Source organism: Macrobrachium nipponense, chromosome 1 (assembly GCF_015104395.2).
Source record: "Macrobrachium nipponense isolate FS-2020 chromosome 1, ASM1510439v2, whole genome shotgun sequence".
NCBI classification, from domain to species: domain Eukaryota; kingdom Metazoa; phylum Arthropoda; class Malacostraca; order Decapoda; family Palaemonidae; genus Macrobrachium; species Macrobrachium nipponense.
This window is the reverse complement of record NC_087200.1, coordinates 172,104,502-172,129,283: the sequence shown is the minus strand read 5'-3', so window position 1 is coordinate 172,129,283 and position 24,782 is coordinate 172,104,502. Positions and strand designations below refer to the sequence as shown.

Genomic DNA, 24,782 nt, shown 5'->3' with positions numbered 1-24,782 from the left:
GTAGGGACGGGGGGGGGGGGGGGGGGGGGGGGGGGGTGGGGGGGGGGGGGGGGGGGGGGGGGGGGGGGGGGGGGGGGGGGGAAGGAGGAGGAGGGAGGAGGCCACCCCCCCTCTCTCTCTCTCGTCCGCCGTGTTCACGCCGGGATTCCCCCCCCTATTTTCCCCAGTCCCAACCCTTCCCCTACCTTAACGGACGGAGCCCCCGCTGAAGCCGGGAGCCCCTTCGGTTATAGGTCCACCTGGCTCCGCCAGTGGGCGGGGTGGGAATTTACTAGTGGTCTGTTGCTTGCCTTACTATATCCTGATTTCGCTACGGAGGAGAGCCTCGCTCCTTACCCGGACACTCCTCTAGTAGACGGAAAGTGTTATACCTCATTCTATATGGATATACCCTTACTGATACGATGACTTTTAGTTTTTTATTTTATGTACTATCTCTGTCGTTCTCCGTCGTGGTTTCATGGCTCCTCACCACTCCTGGTTGGAACCTTTTTCCTGTCTCCGGTCGTAAGCCTCAGACCCCCACCAACCGCCTAGCTAACCACACGTATTACGGCGGGGCTCTAGTTTAATCTAACTTACATGCTCCGGCATGCAGCGGAGTCTATGTTAGGCTGTAAGTGTGCACTCTGATACTCATGTATCTCTCCACTTACAGGCTACCAACTGCCAGGTTCCAGGTTGCAACGCTACGTTGTACGACCCCTGCGCCCATGAAGAGTGTAGGACCCACGCCCCGTGTGCCACTAACCACAACGGGATGATCGTTTGGCACCCGGAGGCATGCACCATTTGCTATGACCTCGTGAGTCAGCTTTGGGTGGGTAAGTTTAACTCCTGGACATTTTTTCTTCTTATCAATCATTAACCCTTAGTTTTAAGCTTCTTTAAACCGTATCTCCGCCGCTAGAAGCTTCATATCGCCTCTCTTACAGGCTGCCGCCGTGAGGAAGTCGCTCTGGCAAACCCCTGAAAGCTTGGGTGGGCGGCTTCGGGAAGAACGCCGCCAAGGGCCAGCTTGATATGCTAGACAAGAAGCTGGCCCTCCAGATCTACCCGGAGCTAGGCGACGGGGTAGGGGGTGTGGACCCCATCTCGGCAGCCCCATCTCATAAGCTTCCATTCAGCAGGAGGTGCAGCAGGCGTTTGGGTCCGTCTCGACGCAGGAGCCGGTCCCCAGATGTGGCCAACCTGGACCTTAATCTCGAGCCTATGGCGGTAGGTGTGGAGGATTTGTTGGTTGAGGTAGGTGTGTCGGGCGCTCAAGGTCTACCCTTGTGCGCTCCTGGATCTTCTTCCCCTGTTCCTTCTTCTTCTTCCTTCCAAGGCTTCACGGGATCTGAGATCCCTTCTCGTTCTCCCGCTCTCTCTGTACCCCCGAAGGTGAAGGGACAGAGAGAACAGAAGACCCTACATAAGACGACTTCTAAGAAGTCGTCGTCTTCTTCGGCTAGGAAGTCTACGACATCCTACGCCGATGCGGTGAAAACGAAGCCTAGCTCTTCCTATTCAAAGAGCTCAAGAAGCAAGGCTTCTAAGGAGAAGGCTCGCGCTCCGGCCGAGCCAATGCCTTCTCCGGCATCTACCGGAGTAGAAACGGATCTACTCCGGTAACTCCTGTTGGGGTGGCGGGACCTAGCTCTTTTGATCCCACCACTTTCTCAGCGGTAGTGATGCCACAAGTGGGAGAGATGGTTGGCTCTCTTGGTACTAAGTTTGAGCAAATGTTTGCCCAGCTGTCCAGTACGATCAACCAATCTGGTCAGTCCATACAAGACCTCTCTAACCGAGTTAGAGAGCATGACGACCGCTTTGCTGGCCTCAATCAGGCCCCTCAGACAAGCTCCCCTGTAGCAGGTACTGGTCTCCTACAGCTACCTCCTTATGAATCCCTACCAGCCTTCTCTATGGATAACCCCTGGAGAGTGGCAGCTTATGCCCCCTTCAAGGATGGCATAATTTCGATCCCGAGTGTGGGAACAAGAAGATTGAGGACTTCGAGTTCTATCCTCCCGGACTGACTCAGCCTTTCTATAGGTATGCTAGGCTAATGGTAAACTGCTCTCAATAGAGAGGATAGATCTCTAGAGAGACTGTGCTATATAGTAGGGATCATGCACAGAGGGAATGGGTTCACTGCCTGGAGGATTGGGATTGTACCAATACCAAACTCCAGGCATTCAAGAGCCCCTTCACTATCTTCGCTACGGAGGAGGAGGCTTCTCTTCCGTTCGCTACCAAGGTAGTAGAAGCGACTCTACAGGCAGTCCTGAAAGACGAGCCCATGCCACAGTTGAGAGAGGCGGAATCAACATCTCCGCTCTTTCCGTCCTTCGGAGAATTGTGGGAGAACCTACCTGCCACTTTCTCAGTAGGTAAGCTGAAGCCAGACTGCGCGATGGATCAGTTTGGCAAGAAGCTCCCGAGACTGCCTGATAGCCTTATTCAGGCAGAATTCGATGCCCGCACAAGATTTGGGAGGTCTCTTAACTCCCTTATCATTACGGAGATGGCTGCCCTGTCCTATGCTACGGAACCGCTGTTTAAAATACTGGCTAAATCCCAGCTCCAGACGGTTCAAGCCGATGCCTTTGACTTCTTCTTAGCCAGAAGGAACTGCCGAAAGCATGTCTTGCAGGAGGCAACTATTAGGCATGAGCCTAATAGACTCCTAGCTTCCAGCATGTGGGGTGCGGACCTCTTCCCAGAAGCCTATGTGAATGAGGTGCATCACGAGGCTGCTAGGCTTAACCAGAGCCTTAGAGCCAGATGGGGCATCTCTTCCAAGAGGAAGCAAGAGAGCGCCCCTGCTGCTGGTAAGAAGTTAAAGAAAACGGGTAGGAGATTCCAACCCTATCAAAAACAGCTGCAACAACAACATTTCGTTCAGGCTGTCCCAGTTACACAACAGGGACAGCCGTCAACCTCAAAGCAGACACAGCCCATTCTCCTGTTGTCTCCTCAAAACCAACCTTCGACCTCATACACCGTCTCGCCGGCCTTCAATTCGATGTATGAAAGCCAGGCCTACCCAACCTTCAACAGGTTTTCTAGGGGGAGCAGAGCGAGAGGTCACTTTCGCCAACGTGGTACAGGAAGAGCTGCAAGAGGCAAGCACTTCAGAGGAGGGCGCGGAGGTCAACCCGCTCAACAACAGTGAGGCTCCCAGGTAAGGAGGGAGGCTGTTCCTCTTCCGTCACAGGTGGGGGTTCAGCAAATGGGCACAGAGCATCGTGTCCAAAGGATTGGGTTGGAGTTGGATCAAAGATCCTCCTCCAAACAAATCATTCTATCAAATACCATCAAAGGAGTTGACAGATTATGCGGAGGAACTCCAGAAAGGAGCTATTGCGAGAGTCAAGCATCTAAAATTTCAAGGTCGCTTGTTCAGCGTGCCAAATAAAGGCTCAACAAAAAGAAGGGTAATCTTAGACTTGTCAAAGCTAAACTCTTTCATTCGTTGCGACAAGTTCAAAATGCTCACCATCTCGCAGGTACGGACCTTACTTCCCCGTGGGGCCGTCACAACCTCTATCGATCTTACAGACGCATACTATCATATCCCTATAGCCAGACACTTTTTACTTCCGTCCATTCCTAGGCTTCAAACTAGGAAATCAGAAGTTCTCATTCAAAGTGATGCCCTTCGGTCTGAATGTAGCCCCCAGGGTATTCACGAAAATAGCAGAAGTGGTAGTTCAACAGTTGAGAACACAAGGGATAATGGTAGCAGCGTACCTCGACGATTGGTTGATCTGGGTACCAACGGTCGAGGAATGCCTCAAAGCCACGAAGAAGGTAGTACAATTTCTGGAACATCTGGGGTTCCAGATAAACAAAACGAAATCCAGACTCACTCCGGAGTCTCGTTTTCAGTGCTAGGAATCCAATGGGATTTATCCTCCCACAATCTGTCAATTCCAGTGGTCAAAAGGAAAGAAATAGCCAAGTCTGTGAGGCAATTTCTCAAAAGCAAACAAACGTCAAGGAGAAACCAGGAAAGAATCCTAGGTTCTCTTCAGTTTGCCTCAGTGACAGACATCCTCCTGAAGCAAGACTGAAAGATATAAATCGAGTTTGGCGATCAAGAGCAAAACGTCAAATCTCGGGACAAGTTGTCAGTAATTCCACAGATCCTTCGCAATCAGCTCCGTCCATGGACAAAAGTAAGAATCTTACAAATTGGTACCCCTTCAATATCCCCTTCCGGTGTTAACCATTCACACGGATGCCTCCCTGTCCGGTTGGGGGGGATATTCTCAATTCAAGCAAGTTCAGGGGACTTGGTCCGTTCAATTCCGCCAGCTCCACATAAACGTTCTGGAAGCAATGGCAGTATTTCTTACCCTGAAGAGACTCCTTCCCCCAAAGAAGTATCATCTAAGACTAGTTTTGGACAGTGCAGTGATAGTACATTGCATCAACAGAGGAGGGTCCAAATCCAAACACGTGAATCATGTCATGATAGCCATCTTTGCTCTAGCAGACAAGCACAGATGGCATCTATCTGCCACCCACTGGCAGGGGTAGAAATGTGATAGCGGACGCACTGTCCCGGTCAGTCCCTCTGGAGTCAAATGGTCCCTAGACGACAGGTCATTCCAGTGATATGCCAGAGAGTCCCAGGTCTCCAAGTAGATCTCTTCGCCTCACAAGCGAACCACAAGCTCCCTTGCTATGTGGCCCCCAACCTGGACCCTCTGGCTTATGCCACGGATGCCCTGTCGTTGGACTGGAATCAATGGAAGAAAATCGACGTATTTCCTCCAGTGAATCTTCTTTTGAAAGTTTTGAGCAAGCTGGGGACTTTCAAGGGACTAGTAGCTCTGATTGCTCCAGATTGGCCAAAAAGCAACTGGTATCCTCTGCTTCTGGAATTGGGTCTCCGACCTCAACGGATTTCCAATCCCAAGCTGTCGCAATCAGTATAAATGAGGACTGTGTTCGCTTCCTCAGGAATTCTTCAGACCCTATCTTTATGGACTTCATGAAGTTTGCGGCTAAAAAAGATGCTAACATTGATTCACAAAACATCCTCTTTCTAGAATCAGATAAAAGAGAGTCAACTATTAGACAATATGACTCTGCTGTTAAAAAATTAGCATCCTTCCTGAAAGAAATCAAACACTACAACCAGGACAGTTAACTTAGCTATATCCTTTTTCAGATCCTTGTTTGAAAAAGGCTTAGCAGCTAGCACCATTACTACTAATAAATCAGCTTTGAAGAAAATCTTTCAGTTGGGTTTCCAAATAGACTTAACAGAATCTTACTTTACGTCTATTCCCAAAGCCTGTGCTAGACTTAGACCTTCTCAAAGGCTACTTCAGTTTCATGGTTCTTAAATGATGTCCTCAAACTAGCCTCAGATACTGACAACTCGTCTTGCACATTCATAATGCTACTTAGAAAGACGTTATTTTTGTTAAGCCTGGCTTCAGGAGCCAGAATTTCAGAACTGTCGGCTCTATCCAGAGATGCGGGTCATGTAGAATTTCTCCCCTCAGGAGAAGTTCTACTTTCTCCGGATCGCAGCTTTTTAGCTAAAAATGAGGATCCCCTTGCAAGGTGGGCCCCTTGGAAAGTCATCCCACTTCCGCAAGATCCTTCTCTTTGCCCAGTATCAACTTTAAGAGCCTTTCTATCTCGTACATCCTCTAGATCCTCAGGTCCTCTCTTTATGAGAGAAAAAGGTGGCACTTTATCAGTGAAAGGAATCAGACAACAGATCCTTTACTTCATTAAACAAGCCAACCCTGAATCATTTCCAAAAGCACATGATATCAGAGGAGTAGCCACCTCAATTAATTATTTCCAACATATGAATTTTGAGGATCTTAAAAAGTATACTGGATGGAAATCACCGACAGTCTTTAAACGTCATTACCTGAAGTCCTTGGAATCTTTAAAATTTTCAGCAGTAGCAGCGGGAAACATTGTTTCTCCTGATACTGCACAGTAGTTGTAGTATAGATCCAGGTCTCCTTTCTACCTACCTCGTCCAACATGCCTCACCCTATTGCCATGCTTCTCGGGATACTCTAGCCTTAGCCGCTAGAATCGTATTGGTGGAATGCCCCTTATTTTTTTGCTAGGGACATCCGTTGTGTACATATTAATGTACTCAGGGTTGTTTCTACCCTTATTTTTATGCTAGGGTAGAACACAATGAGTTTGTATATTTTGTAAATATTTAAATTAAGTGAATCATTCTATATTGTTCTATTTGCCATTACACTATTATGTATCACCATGTCTAGTATAAGCTAATTTTAAGTACTTTATATTAATTTGCTATGTTTACCCTGCACAAATTCCATTGTTTAGTATAAAGCTAGCTTTAAGTACTTTTGTTTAGTATAACTGTAATGTGTCTTGATTCACTTATTAATTATTATTACTTTTTTACTATTGGGTTTCATTTGTCCTTTATTCCATCTTGTCTGTTTCTCTGGTACTATTTCATAGGCCGACACGAGCTGAGCCCAGAAAAGGGATTTTGACGTAGGAAAAATCTATTTCTGGGTGATTGGCTCGTGTCGCCCTATGAAACCCACCCTATTTCTTTTTACCCACCCTACAGGACAAGATGTTCATAGATTAAGGATGACTGCTAGGGGCGCTGCTGTCCGTGTGGCGTCAGTAGTAGTAGTAGTAGCGGTCGCATCACCCTTTAGTATCAGCTCTCTCAGGTGGGGATTTTATGTTGGAAGGTCTAAATGGTAAATGACTCGTGGTAGTGATCCACTCCCGCCCCTATTTCCATACCGACACTTCTTTTATAGAGTGAGCGAGTCAGTTTTACTGACATTTTCTTGATTTTATTTTTTCTCTGGTAATTTTAGGTTAATTTTACCTAGAAATAATGAACTTAAGGATATTTCATAGGGCGACACGAGCCAATCACCCAGAAATAGATTTTTCCTACGTCAAAATCCCTTATTTGCGCTTTTGGACTGTTATAAACTTTGCACATCGCAAGCTAGTATTCATTCGCTCGGAAACTAGTTCCGCATATGAGGCGTCACTTAAAAAATTAGAAAAATACGACATAAAAAGTGTCGAAAATCATCATAACCTCAAAATTTTTGTTGTAATCTAACAAAAAACTTCTTTTTATTAATATGCTGTGCTAAACTATAAAGGATTTTTATCATAGTATGTGTTATTTAAAAGCGTCGTTAACTCGGAGCGTCGGAAGCATCAGCGTCGTAACAAACGTCGTAACCCAGGGCGGATTTTTCAATGAATATTTAAGAAAAATCGTCATAACCTCGGAACGTCGTAAGCCGGAGCCATCGTAACCCGGGGACTGCCTGTATTTATATGAAAATATTTCAAAACTGATAAAAGCTACAACCATTGGTTGTTTTTTGTTGTATTCTACATGAAATTGCACACATTTTCAAAAATAAAACTTTATGTAACGGCTCATTTAAAACGGTGCAAACATTACGACAATTGGACGAAAAAATTTATGATTTTTTCGGAAGAGTTACCACGCGGACGTAAGGATAAAGTTTTTTTTCATAAATTCACCATAAATCGAAATATTGTGCTAGAGACTTCCAATTTGTTGCAAAATAAAGGTAAATGATTGAATATTAATAGAAGTAATAGTTTTAGCTTACAATTGCGTTTTTTTACCATTTCGGTTGAGTCAAAGTTGACCGAAGGTTGAAATTTTGGCACTTATCATAATTTATATGAAAATATTTCAAAACTGATGAAAGCTACAACCATGGGTTTTTTTTGTTGTATTCTACATGAAATTGCACACATTTTCATATACAGGCAGTCCCCAGGTTACGACGGGGATTCCGTTCTTGAGACGCATCGTAAGCCGAAAATCGTTGTGAGCCGGAACATCGTTAAAAATCCTAAGAAAACCTTACTTTTAATGCTTAGGGTGCATTGAAAACTATGTAAACTGCATTCTTATGGCATTTTTCATCAGAAAAACCTTCAAAAATTAATTATTTTGCATTTTAGGTGTCATATTTCATCTGCCAGATGAGCGTTGTAGGCGTCGTAACCCTGGAAATAATGTCTGATGAATATAATTAAAAAGCGTCGTAACCTCGGAACGTCGTAAGCCGAGACCGTCGTAACCCGGGGACTGCCTGTATAAAACTTTATGTAATGGCTAAATTAAAAAGGTGCAAACATTACGACAATCGGACGAAAAAATTTCTGATTTTTTTCGGAAGAGTTACCGTGCGGACGTAAGGACAATGTTTTTTTTTTTCATAAATTCACCATAAATCAAATATTGTGCTAGAGACTTCTAATATGTTGCAAGATAAAGGTAAATGATTGAATATTACTAGAATGTAAGACTTTTAGTTTACAATTGCGTTTTTCGACCATTTCAGTCGAGTCAAAGTTGACCAAAGGTTGATATTTTGGCACTTATCGTTATTTATATGAAAATATTTCAAAACTGATAAAAGCTACAACCATGCGTTGTTTTTAGTTGTATTCTACATGAAATTGTGCACATTTTCATATATAAAACTTTATTTAATGGCTAATATAAAACTATGCAAACATTACGGCAATCGGACAAAAAAATTTATGATTTTTTCGGCAGTTACTGTGCGGACGTAGGAAAGTTTTTTTTTTTTCTAAAATTCACCATAAATCGAAATATTGTGCTAGAGACTTCCAATTTGTTGCAAATTCAGGTAAATGATTGAGTATTACTAGAATGTAAGAGTTTTAGCTTGCAATTGCGTTTTTCGACCATTTCGGTCGAGTCAAAATTGACCGAAGCTTGAAATTTTGGCACATCGTTATTTATATGAAAATATTTCAAAACTGATAAAAGCTACAACCATGGGTTGTTTTTGGTTGTATTCTACATAAAATTGCGCACATTTCCATATATAAAACTTTATGTAACGGCTAATATAAAACTGTGCAAATATTACGACAATCGAATGAAAAATTTTCTGATTTTTTTGGAAGTTACCGCACAGATGTAAGGAAAAAGTTTTTTTCATAAATTCACCATAAATTGAAATATTGTGCTAGAGACTTCCAATTTGTTGTAAAATGAAGGTAAATGATTTAATATTACTAGAATATAACTGTTTTAGCTTACAATTGCGCTTTTGACCGGTTGAAATTTTGGCACTTATCATTATTTATATAAAAATATTTCAAAACTGATAAAAGCTACAACCATGAGTTGTTTTTTGTTGTATTCTACATGAAAATGCACACATTTTCATATATAAAACTCTATGTAACGACTAATATAAAATGGTGCAAAAATTATGTCAACGTGACAAAATAATTTCTGAGATGTGTCGCTGATGCTTTTTAATGTGAGAAGAAAGAAATTCGCGCTTGCGCGCCTGGGTAACGATTGTAAACAAAACAATAGCTTGATCCGTGAACTCCCAGCATCCCCCAAGGCGCGTGATTCAAAAGTTTTCATCTAGTAGGCCTATAACTATTTTTCCGCGAATTTAAAAAAAAAACTTTTTTTCGTCAACGTTTCATACGTTGGTTCGGCACCTGAGACAATTTTTGTCAACGTTTAATACATCCAATCGGCGCTAAAGGGTTAAGGAAGACTAGAACACACTTATAGCCAGATAGAATGCTATATATTTTAGCTTTGCCTACTAAGGCAATACAGTAGGGCCTCGATAATCGCGGGGGATAGGGCCCAGAACCCCCCGTGATAAGTAAATACAGGCGGTCCCCGGGTTACGACGGGTCCGGCTTACGACGTTCCGAGGTTACGACACTTTTTCTTAAATATTCATTGAAAAATCCGCCCTGGGTTACGACGCTTGTTCCGAGGTTACGACGCTGACGCTTCCGACGCTCCGAGTTTACGACGCTTTTAAAAAACACATACCATGATAAGATAAGAATCCTTTATAGTTTAGCACAGTTTCTCTCTCTCTCTCTCTCTTTGTATTTTCCAACGAAAATAATCACAATAATTCTCTCTCTCTCTCTCTCTCTCTCTCTCTCTCTCTCTCTCTCTCTCTCTCTCTCTCTCTCTACTACAAAGATGTGTTTTTTAGTATAATAAATGAATTATTTACAATTTTCAAATATTAATATTAATTTATACAGCAATAATATCAATTCATTAAAGAAAATACCATAGTGAATTAGTAAGATTTTAGCTTATATTTAAAAAATTATGGAAGAATGAAGGAAATCCCAGTCTTCTCTGTAACCTTTTTTGAGATCCAGGTACTAAAACTGTCAGATATATATAAAGTTCTGACAGCCAGGAGGGGGAAGAGCTGGGGGAGAGCTGCAGTGTTGCTATCATGTGGTCCTGACATTTTCCTCTCTCTCTCTCTCTCCTCTGTCTCTCTCTCTCTTCTCTCTCTCGTCTCTCGCCTCTCTCTCTCTCTCTTCTCTACTCTCTCTCTCTCTCTTTACTGAGACTCGAGATTTTTTTATTGTACTTGTACTATTTGTTTTTATATTTCAAAATAAAATAATATAATAATAATAATAATAAATAATAATAACTCAAAGAATAATAATAATAATAAGAACAGTAGGAGAAGGAAACCAACCTAAGCATGGCATGGATAGACTATAAGAAAGCCTTCGACATGATACCACACATGGCTAATAGAATGCCTGAAAATGTATGGGGCAGAGGAAAACACCATCAGCTTCCTCAAAAATACAATGCGCAACTGGAATACAATACTTACAAGCTCTGGAATAAGACTAGCATAGGTTAATATCAGGAGAGGGATCTTCCAGGGCGACTCACTGTCCCACTACTCTTCGTAGTAGCCATGATTCCATGACAAAAGTACTACAGAGATGGATGCCGGGTACCAACTCAAGAAAAGAGGCACAGAATCAACCATCTGGATGTTCATGGACGACATCAAGCTGTATGGTAAGAGCATCAAGGAAATAGATACCCTAATCCAGACTGTAAGGATTGTATCTTGGGACATCAGGATGGAGTTTGGAATAGAAAAAATGCACCTTAGTCAAACATACAAAAGGCAAAGTAACGAGAAACTGAAGGGATAAAGCTACCAGATGGGAGCAACATCAAACACATAGATGAGACAGGATACCAAATACCTGGGAATAATGGAAGGAGGGGATATAAAACACCAAGAGATGAAGGACACGATCAGGAAAGAATATCTTGCAGAGACTCAAGGCGATACTCAAGTTCAAAAACTTCAACGCCGGAAAATATGATAAAAGCCATAAACACCATGGGCAGTGCCAGTAATCAGATACAGCGCAGGGGAATAGTTGGAATGGACGAAGGCAGAACTCCGCAGCATAGATCAGGAAACCAGGAAACATATGACAATACACAAAGCACTACACCCAAGAGCAAATACGGACAGACTATACATAACACGAAAGGAAGGAAGGAGAGGACTACTAAGCTAGAGGACTGCGTCAACATTGAGAACAGAGCACTGGGGCAAATATCTGAAAACCAGTGAAGACGAGTGGCTAAAGAGTGCATGGGAAGAAGGACTAATAAAAGTAGACGAAGACCCAGAAAATATACAGACACAGGAGAAAGACAGACAGAACAGAGAACTGGCACAACAAACCAATGCACGGACAATACATGAGACAGACTAAAGAACTAGCCAGCGATGACAATTGGCAATGGCTACAGAGGGGAGAGCTCAAGAAGGAAACTGAAGGAATGATAACAGCGGCACAAGATCAGGCCCTAAGAACCAGATATGTTCAAAGAACGATAAATGGAAATAACATCTCTCCCATATGTAGGAAGTGCAATATGAAAAATGAAACCATAAACCACATAGCAAGTGAATGCTCGGCACTTGCACAGAACCAGTACAAAAAGAGGCGTGATTCAGTGGCAAAAGCCCTCCACTGGAGCCTGTGCAAGAAACATCAGCTACCTTGCAGTAATAAGTGGTACGAGCACCAACCTGAGGGAGTGATAGAAAACGATCAGGCAAAGATCCTCTGGGACTATGGTATCAGAACGGATAGGGTGATACGTGCAAACAGACCAGACGTGACGTTGATTGACAAAGTCAAGAAGAAAGTATCATCATTGATGTTGCAATACCATGGGACACCAGAGTTGAAGAGAAAGAGGGAAAAAATGGATAAGTATCAAGATCTGAAATAGAAATAAGAAGGATATGGGATATGCCTGTGGAAATCGTACCTATAATCATAGGAGCACTAGGCAACGATCCCAAGATCCCTGAAAAGGAATCTAGAAAAATCTAGAGCTGAAGTAGCTCCAGGACTCATGCAGAAGAGTGTGATCCTAGAAACGGCACACATAGTAAGAAAAGTGATGGACTCCTAAGGAGGCAGGATGCAACCCGGAACCTCACACTATAAATACCACCCAGTCGAATTGGAGGACTGTGATAGAGTAAAAAAAAAAAAAAAATAATAATAATAATAATAACTGTAATTACAAAATTCATATGTGATAGTATTTTAAAGAAATACAATACGTACTAATCTATCCATGTCACTTTTAATTAAGGTTAACTCTCTCTCTCTCTCTCTCTCTCTTTTGCCACACAAGATAATAATGCGTCATAGTGGTAACTCCCTCCCTCTCTTTCTTTCGCTGGAAGCGTTATAACAGAGAGAGATAAACACTCTCTCTCTCTCTCTCTCTCTCTCTCTTTACGAGATGAAAGAATTTTATGGTACTAGTATGTTAAATGTTTATTGATAATTTCAGTGATTTAATAATAATAATAATAATAATAAAATTTTTAATTACAAAATTCATAATGGTCGTATTTTAAAGAGATGAAAAAAAAAAAATGACCTTTCCATTTCACTTGTAAGGATAATTCCTCTTTCTTACCGAGATGAGAGAGAATTTTTATGGTAGATGCACGTGTTATTATATTTTCAAATAATAAAATAATAATAATAGAAGTAGTAATAATACGATAACGTAATTTCAAAAGAAAATTCTTCCCTTTGTCTTTTTCTGTATCAATTTCCCCACCTCAACTCGAGTGACACTCAAGCTTAACAATGCCATACAATTGTCAATGAATTTAATGGTTTTATGTAATCTCTCTCTCTCTCTCTCTCTCTCTCTCTCTCTCTCTCTCTCTCTCTCTCTCTCTCTCTCTCTCTCTCTCTCTACGAGATGAGATCATTTTCATGGACGTGTATGTAATAAGTTTATCATTAATATTTTCCAATAATAATACTATAAGTACAAAATTCATATCTGAGTATTTTAAATACAATAATCATTCCATTTCTCTCTTTTAAATACTGTAAGGACAACTCTCTCTCTCTCTCTCTCTCTCTCTCTCTCTCTCTCTCTCTCTCTCTCTCTCACAAAATACTGTCAATACATTTGGTGTTCTATTTCTTCCTTTTATCTCTCTCGCTCTCAGCAAAAGAATTGATAGACAGACAAACATAATTGCACAGTCCTCTCTTTCTCTCTTCTCTGGAGAAATATATGTATTTATGGGAGGGGGAAAAGGGGAAAAAAAGTGCCTACAGATGTTCATTTCAATCTATTGAAACCTAACGAGTTATTTCTCTCTCTCTCTCTCTCTCTCTTGTATTTAAATGAAAATATACAGTAATTTGTGAATACACAGTGTTGCACATGAAAAAAGTAAATTAGTGATAATTTTAGAGATACGGCCCTAAGAAAAATTGCAAATTAGTAGTGAAATTTTCCCTGTGGACATGTTTTCAAGAACGTCGTTCCGGCTTACGACGATTTTCGGGTTACGACGCGTCTTAAGAACGGAACCCCCGTCGTAACCCGGGGACTGCCTACCCGTGTTATCCTGGTACGCCCCTCAAAAATTGCTTTAAACTGCCTACTTTAGTTCCAGCACTAAATCAGCACTAAATATGTCTTCAACTATCACTTTAAACTAAATTCAAGACAGTTTCAAAGTTATTTTACATTAGCCTTAAAAATATATGGAGTATACATATGTAGCCTACTAGCCTATGGATTACAGCGAGAAGCCTACATACGCATGTGCCATTACGTACTCACGTGGGTTTTTTTTTTTTTTTTTTTTTTTACAAGGAAAGAGAGAGAGAGAGAGGTGAGAGAAATATCAAAATTATGTCAATCATATGGGTAATCACCAATGATCTACGATAAAGATAGCAACGATTTTGCAGTGCAATCGGAAGAATAATAAAGGTAATGTTACCAGCAGCATGCAGCGAAACATCTCTTCCCTTCTTCACAACAGTTAATATATTACGCATAATAACCTTCATCTGAAGTTTAGGCTTCTTTCCCATTACAGCAAAAGAATCAGTGCTTTTGGATGCCACATAACTCGTTTATGGGTACAATTTAAAGAATGCGGTGAACACCACTTCAGTAACATAAAACAAAACGGCTCCCTTGTTTACTTTATGCCTCCTTTGTTTGTGTGTGTTTAAGTTATATGTCTATAATGTCACAAATCTTTTATAAATTTTCCTATCTTCAGTTTCCCCTTTATCAGATCAGCAAACAAAAGTATATTACCTAACAATTCCTTTCTATTTTCATGATTTGGCTGCTGCACCAAACTAAAAGTACATAGTATATCTATTTTGTGAATTAAGACATTTATGATAAAAAAAAACATGATTTACTGCACCCAACTATAATATTAATGTATAAAAAGCAAAATACAGCAATTAAAATCTATTTTTGTCTTTTGTTTACATTTAGAATCAGCTGATGGACGTTTATTACCAAAAGAATTATTTTGGAAAGCAATTTAGTTGCTAAAAGAAATTAATTTATTAATTAAATTATTATTATTTTTAACTTTGTACATAATAATTTATGATATTATGATACAGTAATTCATATTTCATTGAAAGAGAGAGAGAGAGAGAGAGAGAGAGAGAGAGAGAGAGAGAGAGAGAGAGAGAGAGCAACTTGAATAGCTTGAGAGAGCAGCTTAGGACGAGAGAAACTGTTGACTAGCTTGAGAGAGCAGCTTAGGATGAGAGTAACTGTTGCCTAGCTTGAGAGACCAGCTTAGGATGAGAGTAACTGTTGCCTAGCTTGAGAGACCAGCTTAGGACGAGAGTAAACTGTTGACTAGCTTAGCTCGAGAATAACATAATGAAATTTGTATTTTAAATATTTTTATGGTGATAAGAAATGAAACATCGATAGTGATAAGATATTCTCTTGTATACTGTTATAATATGTGACAATCATTGAGTCAACCATAAAAGTTGTATTGAAGCAGTTTCGTAAATCACAGAAAGAATAAAAATATGGCAAAACATGTACCTACAAATGTCGGGGACCATCTTTATCTTTTATTATGATAATAATAGATCAGTATTATAGTTTTTTTCTGTAAGTGAAGAGAGAGAGAGAGAGAGAGAGAGAGAGAGAGAGAGAGAGAGAGAGAGAGAGAGAGAGAGAGAGAGAGATATTTTGCTATTTACATTCATAGTATTTGAAAATTTGTAAACAAGTTTATCCTAAAAATGCATTTAGTCATGAAAAGAAGATGAAAACACCGTAATTAGAAAATCTTGCTCTATGATAAAATTCGCGATTTCGTTAATTAAAGTGATTTATGACAGATGACAGAGTTTAGAGGGTATTTATGTAAAAATACATCAGTAGTTTGTAGAACGGTGTAACCACTATCACATTGTGTAAAAATAGTATGTACGAACGAGACGTAGGTTTGGTGACGTCACGGTGGTCATACATATTTTTTTCGTGAATGAATATACATTTATGATCAAAAATAGTTACTGTACTACTTACAGTACCATACTGTAAAATTAATGTAATCACATCAAAATAAAGTAATCAGTGCATACTGTAAACTTGTAAAGTGTATTTTTGTCTTCTGAAAAATGCATTCCCCAAGGAATTATTCCTTGAAGAGGCTTTTTATTATGAAGATATGCCAATAATATATAAGATATGCTTCCTCGCCGATCGTAAACAACAATACGATAATCTATGACAATTATCGTTTGTATGACTGCAATGTTCTGAGAAGATGATTATGTTATACCAAAACAATAATGAAGTTCGAATTAAAAATTAATGTTTTCCTAAATGTTATTACTACTGTAATTTCACTACTACTATTAACATTTCTAAAAGGTTAAGAATGATAAAGGTCGCTGTGAAGAGTAACAATGTTTACATTTCTGCTGGCCACTTAACTACAAGTTGATGTCAATGATGTGGAATTATTCCATGAATAGGCTATATATTATGAAGACATGCCAATAATATATAAGGTGAGAATGGTTCTATTACCTTTATTGTCAGTTAAAATCATAAATGTGAATCTGTTCATGCATTTGCTGGTTATCGGAACCGGACGAGGCTTAGCCTACCACAGACAATCCTGCGATGCTGCCATTCATACCAGATATAGTAGACTGAGAAGTGGTCCAAGGAAAAACCCGTGATTAACTGAATCCGTGATTACTGATCCGCGACTAAGCGAGGCCCCACTGTATTCTCAAAAGCATAGCTTCATTTTGTATCTTATCCGTTTATTTTAAGTGTGTGATTTAATAATTCCCTATTTCTCTTATATTTGTGTTTTGTTTATTCTCCACCAAGAATCACTCCCATCCTAATTATTTCTACCTTAATCTTTTATTCTACCCGTCTGGCACGGGGTGAATTGTATTATGAAACCGCAGGGTCCCTAACACCCCTGCACAACACGTCTGTAATGCCCCTTCAAGACTAATTAACAGCATGAACTGCCATAGGTTGAATAGCTGGTATCCATATATGATTGAACTAAGTTTATTACTAACAATATGGTTAGAATTAGTAAAGATTTAGTGAGAAAATTATATGCTCTGTTTTTACAATTAGTTAACATTTCATCTAATTAAAATAATTGTGATAAGTTTATTAGTTAACCTTTGGGAATAATAAGGGACTTTCCCAAGAGAAACTTGAGTAATTGTAACTTAGTAAGACCATCTTGCAAGATGCCCAGTGGCAAAGTAATATAATTATAACTATAAGCAGTCCCGTTATCAGCGGGGGTTCTACTCTTGGCGGGGTGCTGATAAGTGAAAACCACCATTAACAGAAACTGCAATTTTTAGCGCTTATGGTGCCATGTTCTAGTTAATGGTGCCTCTACTATCGGCACCTTATGACGCTGATAACCGAAACTCAGTGCCAACTCGGCCCTTATGGGGCCATAAATTGCCGATTTTATGGTGCTAGACAAGCTCCATGAAACTGGATCGCCATTAACCGAGACCGCCGATAACCGGGGACTGTCTGTAGTGGTTGCGAGTCAATACGTGTAGGTGGTTGTTTGTTACATGACCACAAATTTCATTAGTTTAAGTCTTATGTAGTCAGATTCCTTAGAGGGGAGAGAAAGGGAATTACTTTATTGCAAAGAAAAATGAAAAAGTGAAATGAATAAAATCGGGCAAACTAAAACCGGCTTTAAAACAGATAGAAAGTAATCACGTCCTATCTTAAAGGCGGTAGGAAAGTCAGTTTCCAGCTTGGCGCTAGTATATCCTAATGTTAAGACCGAAGGTTTGTTTCGTATATGAACAATGGATACTTCACCAGTTCAACCCATCTAGTTTTGAAATGACTAAGTTGGGAGGTATTATATATTTTCCCCATTCTGCCATTCAGTTAAAAGTAAATCTTGTAAATAAATAATTGCAAGGCATGTCTTTCTCTCTCTCTCTCTGTCTCTCTCTTTGATCTGTGCTTCTCTCGCTTTGCTTATCCTGCCGTTCGCCTGTCTTTGCCAAAAGCCGAGAATTAATCTAGAAGCCCCAGAGGGCATATGAAGCTAATAAAAGAGGTCACCAAGAGAAACTAATTCTCAAATGCTACTCAGATGCGACCCAACTCCCAGTGACAGTGGCAGTTCTTCATTTGCCGAGCTGCCCGCTTGTCCCCCTGCCCTTGTGTTTCATGTGGCTGCATTGTGGATATTCTGGACCATACTTGACAACACTGGAGTGAATTTCCCTTCCTACATTGGCGCCTTTTAAGAAGCAGTAACCAGTGGCCAAAGACGGTAACCTGGCCACGTGATTTCAGTGCTGCAAGCAACTGTTCTTTCAGTAATAAGTGGACCTTGAAAATCCTAGTATGTCAAGAAACTAACTTGTAAATATATCCCCTTTAAACTTGATCCCTAAATTTTTTCTTGCATTTTCCCTAGAAATCTAATCTGGGTCCTAAGCTGTACATTTCTGTTCATAAACTACACCTCATAAGGCCTTACTTTTGATTAAGTCAGATGTGTTTAACCACTGTCTAAGCAAGAAGAGTCTAGATTTATGAAAATACATATATGAGTAGCCCAGAACCAGAAGGTGCTAAGTGCCGTTTTTTAAAAATCGAGTAATTGCAAGTTAAAGTTAAAATATCGTAGCTCGGTAACTATAATAGGTATTAACATGGGGTTTGTTGCATTTTAAAGCTAAATACCATATTTTTGTGTGTGTAAGTGTCAGATTTGTAAGTTTTTAGGAAAATACCAAAAAAATACCAAAAATACAGAAAAATATCAAAAATGATAAACAACAACAATATCAATGGAAATCCATCATAAAACGGTTCTAAATCATGTAAATACACAGAAAACATTTCAAAATCATTATTAATGTCCATGTTTATTGGAAAATACCGGGAAAATGCCGAAAAAATTCTGAAAAATACCAAAAATACATACGAACATAAAAAATAATAAACAACAATATCAATGGAAATACATCATAAAACGGTTCCAACTTATGTAAATACATAGAAAAAAGCTCAAAATCAGTATTAATATCAAAGTTTATGGGAAAATGCCAAAAAATACCCCAAAAACACAAATACATACAAACAAAAAATAACAACCAACCACAATATTACTGTAAAAGCACCCAAAAATAGTTCAAAATAATGTAAAAAAAAAAAAAAAAAAAAACAAAACAACAACAGTAATCATTATCATTAATATAATGATAATAAAAATTTTTGATTTAAAACACTCGAAAACCACAAGACAACATTACCGCAACTCTTTACAGCCTTGAGAAGGGCCACGCACTACAATATCACACTCATGTTTACTAGTAGATGATGACGAATCGCTAATATTAGCCATTGTCACGAAAGCACTGAAAAAACGCCGTAAAATAGCGTAAAAAAGGATAAATCCATGAGCGTATATTGACAAAACACGCGGACCTGCTGAAAAGCGAAAGTTTTGTTTACATTCTGCCGCATCCCGTGACGCTATGCTTCGTGCGCGCCGCTTGGCTCAGGAAAGCGTATTGCGCTATGATTGGCTGAGTTGCCTACTCACTCATTGTCGAAGCACTGTGATTGGCTACCGCTTTCCCAGGGATTCTGGACTGTGCGAGATGACACCTTCTGGTTCTAAGAATTTAGCCGACGCTCACTACAAATTTTTCAGGCGAAACTTGCATTGACTTCTGAGGGATTTTTGACCATAATGCAGGGCCAGAAAGCGCCAAATCCAAATTGAGAAAAAATTTTGTGCCTATGATGGACCGTTTTCTGTGATAATCTCGGGTTTGGTCGGGGTGGCGCTTAGCACCTTCTGGTTCTGGGCTACTCATATGTAAATGTGATACTTTCTCTAATTTCTTTCATCACTATCACAATGAACAACCCTCCTGTCAAAACTACACTTTTAGATCAATCCAATCATTCTTGTTTACATATTTTAACACAAACTCACTTCTATCATAAAACTTGATTGATTAGGCTGTAATGAACAGTGTTTTCATAAAGCATTACGTTTTCCATTCAAATCCGCTAGCGCCTCAGTGGCGTGGTCGGTATGGTGTTGGCATGCCACCTCGTTGGCTGCAAGTTTGATTCTCGGGCATTCCATTGAGGTATGAGAGATATGTATTTCTGGTGATAGAAGTTCACTGTAGACATGGTTCGGAAGTCACATAAAGCCGTTGGTCCTGTTTGCTGAATAACCACTGGTTCCAAACAATGTAAAAACACCATACAAACAAACAAACATACAAACCCACTAACCCTAAACGCTTCAGTGCCATAAACCCTTCTCCAAATTTTTTTCTGCATTCTCATGAGAAAGAAAGAAAGAAAAAATGAGTGTCACAGAGTCGAGTCTGGATATGTGCAACTAAATTAAGTTCCTCACTTTTCATCAGTACCAAGTTGGTGCAAGAGAGATCCATTGCATTGAAAAAAAAATTTTGAGTTTTGGGTTTGTACAAAAAACAGTTTATGTTACATAAACATCATTTTGAAGTAGGTGTGGAATTTAGTTACAGCTTATTTATAGCAGGTAAGCCCAAGTCTTGGGTTGAATACAGGCATACAATCCTGATCTAAAATTCTAAAAACCAAAAACATTTTGTGGAGAGTAGAGCGTCAATTCATAAGGTCGGTAGTTTGGTGTATTAACGGCTGACCTGAGTCATTTGGATGTGTGCTGCTACTCTCTCTCTCCCCCCCTCACAGGAAACATACTATTGCTAATCTGAGTCTCTTTAACAATAGGTATTAGTACATATGCACAAGGTGTGTGTGTGTGTGTGTGTGTGTGTGTGTGTGTGTGTGTGTGTGTGTGTGTGTGTGTGTTGTGTGTGTGTTCATAATGTTTTAAAAAATGTGCAGTACAGATAATACATATTAATAAAAAAAAAATTTCGTTGTTGTTGTCTGACATGTGGACTATAAAGGTTGTGAGCAGCAGGTAAACTGAAATGGATTAACATTCCTCAAGAAATTAAAGAGATTACTAATTTGTTTTGAAGGCATGTCAACGCAGGGTTAGTAAATATCTTTTGAAGAAAGAAAAATGCTTTCGTAGCAGAGGAATCTCTGAACCAACAATTCTGTACTCAAAGTAAAGAGAAGGAATTTATTCTATTCTTAATGTAATTAATAACAAACATACACTATTAAAAACTATGTAATGTATTAAAAACCAAAAGTACGTCACTGCAACTTCATATGACCAAAACGTTCTTTCTAAGACAGAATAGTACAGCTAAAACCTGATTGGCTGGCTGGTTGATAAGGAAATCTGTTATCCAATGATTGCCTTCTACCTCTGTTCTATTTATAGACATTAAGGCAAACACTAAACATTAAATTACCTGAAATTCTGGCGACAATTTATCCCAAGATGGAACGCTCGGCTTTCCATTTGATGCTATGAGATACAAAGCTCTGAGAGGTGTTTCTTTCAAGTATGGTGGTTCTCCTTCAATCATTTCAATAGCCATTATGCCAAGTGACCATATATCCACCTTCTTTCCATAGTGTTTCCGATTAACAACCTGAAAAGTTTAAAAACTGTAATTCTGATATAAAAATACAGTAACTGGAATTTTAAGAGTACCCTAGGAGAATAGAGTACTCTTATTGTTATTATGAAGTAATTTATCTAGCTGCCCAATCAACCATATTTCTAGATTAATGGGGCTTACACAAAAGAATGTATTTTTAATTAAGGGGTAAACAATAGGTTGAGATAGTTAGACAGTGATAAGGAAAGAGACTAAATGGAACACAGATGAAGAGTACAAGACCCAAAGCAAGGCATCTGTGGCTAAAGAACTCTGTAAAGAACCTTTAATGCTATCAACAGTACACTAAACATAACTCACTACAAGTAGTAATTTGATAAGAATGGGGGGAGGACAACGTCCATGTTTTTATTTTAAAACAAATCACTATTTTAAAAAAACTTAGAAATACATCTCAAAAGTTATTTCAATCTCACTCTCACACCATTTGTATTCTAAATTAATTGCTTCTTGTTTTACTTTATACTTTTTAAGTCATATGGCCTTCAATTAAAACATTACTATTACTACTACTACTACTATGGGTCCATTATAATGAATATTCAAGTTACACTGTGCTGCATCTCTCCTTCTTGTATCTCCCAAACAGACCTTTTTGACCCTCTGCCTCCAGAGAAATATACAATGATACCTCAAATTCAGTACTAGACCCATTTTAACAGGAAAAAAATTATCTTAATATTCATAAATTCTTGACACTCAACATGCAAGCTAACACTCATTTATCTCAAAACGCTGTGATGCATTACCTCTCATGCCAAACAAACAGCTTACCATTAATCACATAGTAGCTCTCAATTAGTACAGAACCCCTATCAATCAATTTTAACTTTTTTGTGCATTTTTTGCATGTTCGTACTATTTTTCTGCATACAGTATATCACAGCTCTGTGACGAGCTTCATTTTCAGTAGAATGTACTACACTAAGTTTACTAGTCTGGTCATTTGTTTAGTCAGTTCCACTGGTAATGCATATTACACCTAAGTTATTGTTTGAATAACTGATATGATAAATGCAAATGATTGGTAGAGACTTAAGCAACTTGTCATAATTTAACCAGGTTTACCAAAGTTAGGCCTGTTAACTACTAAAAGAAGGGATGTAGATAACCTCCTTACTGACATCATTCAATTTCATTTTGCAGGCTGTATTACGCCAGGTAACATCAGCGATGCCATAAACAGCCTACCTAATAATAAATTGCCCGGCTGTGATGGTCTTCCCGCAGAGGCTTTCAAATTCTGCCATCCGATAATTTACATTTTACTAGCTGCCCTATTCAATGCATGCATAATTCACCGGTTCCTTCCAGACTCCCTTCTCTTAGTTCACTTGATACCATTAATCAAAAACAAGCTAAAGGATGCAGCTGACCCTGGCAACTACCGGCCAATTGCAATCAAAACGATAGCATCGAAGATACTTGAGTCTGTTCTTCTAGTGAGACTTCTCCCCTTTCTACACACCACTGACAACCAGTTCGGGTTTAAAGCAAACCACTCAACCGACACCTGCATCTACATACTGAAAGAATTGCTGAACTACTACCTATCATCAGCCTCTCCTGTTTTCCTTTGTTTTGTAGATGTGAGAAAAGCATTTGACAGAGTAAACTACCTGAAGCTCTTCCTGAAGCTGCATAAAAGGGGCACACCCCTATATCTAATTGGCATTTTACATTGCTGGTTCTCCACACAGCAATTCTGTATCAAATGGGGTAACGTTTTATCGTACACCTTCGGCTCCCTAAACGGGCTTCGACAATGGGGCATTCTCTCTCCATACCTGTTTAATACGTACACAGATGCCTTGAATGTCAAACTGAACTCACTCCCAATCAGATGCACTGTCAATTAAACAACTATAAACAACCTCTGTTACGCCGACAATATGGTTCTGATTTCCCAATCAGTGCAAGGTCTCCAATGACTCATCGACACTTGCCGCCAATATGCAGAGGAATTTTATATAATCTACAACAAAACCAAGACCCAGTGCATGTCGCTGCTCCCGAGATCGCTTAAGCATATTGAAGAACCACAAATTTTCCTCAAAAACCATCGGCTGGAATTTGTGCACGAATTTCCGTATTTGGGTCACATTATCACTGACGACCTAAAAAATACGGCAGACATTGAACAGAGGCGTCGCAAACTATGTGCAACTGGCAACACGATTGCAAGGGGGTTTGCCTTCTGTCACCGAGACATGAAATTGCTGCTCTTCCGCTCGTACTGCTACAGTATCTATGGGTGTTCCCTCTGGACGAACTATACCCGAGAGACCATGAGACGCATCACTGTTGTGCACAATGACATTCTGAGATGCCTCACAAACACTCCCTGCTACCACTCTGCCACACAGATGTTCATAGAAAACCACCTGGACAATTTAAAAATCATTGTTAGGCGAACAATGTCCAGTCTGGTAACCCGAGTGAGAAATAGCAGCAACTCGCTCATACAAAGCATCCTAAAGAGTGAAGGAAGATCTAAATTGTGGGAAAGATGGGAAAATGAGGCCTTTGTCTCCTAAAGGACTTAATCTCTGTACTGGCAAGATGTCACCTGCAGATTTTGTCATTGGTATTATATTTATTGCTGGTATTTTAATTTTTCATTATTACTGTGATTACTATCAAGTTAAAGTTTTTTTATATTCAATTTTTGTATTTAGCCCTCTGGACCTGACTACTGTAACCACCTAAGGTCTCTAGTTGAAATTTAAGTTATATAATCTGTGCACTAACTGGTATAACTCTATAACTCGCAATGTATTTTTTTCTCACCAACATTATTACTATTATTACCAGTATTATGATTACTATCTTTTATGCTACCTCAGCTATTTTGTGGATAAGTGCCAATTATTCATTTTTTTTAATCATGTTGTCTCATGTATCTAGATTGTGTATGTTACTGTCTGTATTTTGTATATTCCATGTATATGGCCCCGAGCTGAAATAAAGGATATTATTATTATTATTATTATTATTATTATTATTATTATTATTATTATTATTATTATTACTTCCTATGTTATGCAAAACAATGGCATAAACAGCAGTAAGTATACTGACAAAACAACCAAATTGAGAAAAGGGATTTTGACGTAGGAAAAATCTATTTCTGGGCGAGGAAGCCGTGTCGCCCAGTGAAATGTGTCTGCTTTAGCACTATTTCTAGTAAAATATTGCTATAATACCAGAGAACTGCTAAATTGGACATGTCAGAAGCCTCTGACTCGCTCACCTATATAAAAGGTGTCGGTATAAAAATTAGGGGGAGGCGAGTGTTAAACACTACCACAGCAACCCCTCCAATTAGCCTTTTCCTCATCAAAAGACCCTAAATACGGGGAGCCGACCCCATAGGTCACACCTAGCTACCCCGTTGAAGGCGTCTGTGACGTCATACTTATCGATAGCAATGAAGCTTGGTGCACAGC

The 24,782-nt window shown here is 39.5% G+C and overlaps 1 pseudogene; it reads right to left on the bottom strand.

The window, feature by feature from the left end:
- Positions 1 to 24,782, bottom strand: part of LOC135218999 (serine/threonine-protein kinase PAK 2-like) — a 288,649-nt pseudogene that overhangs the window by 28,210 nt on the left and 235,657 nt on the right.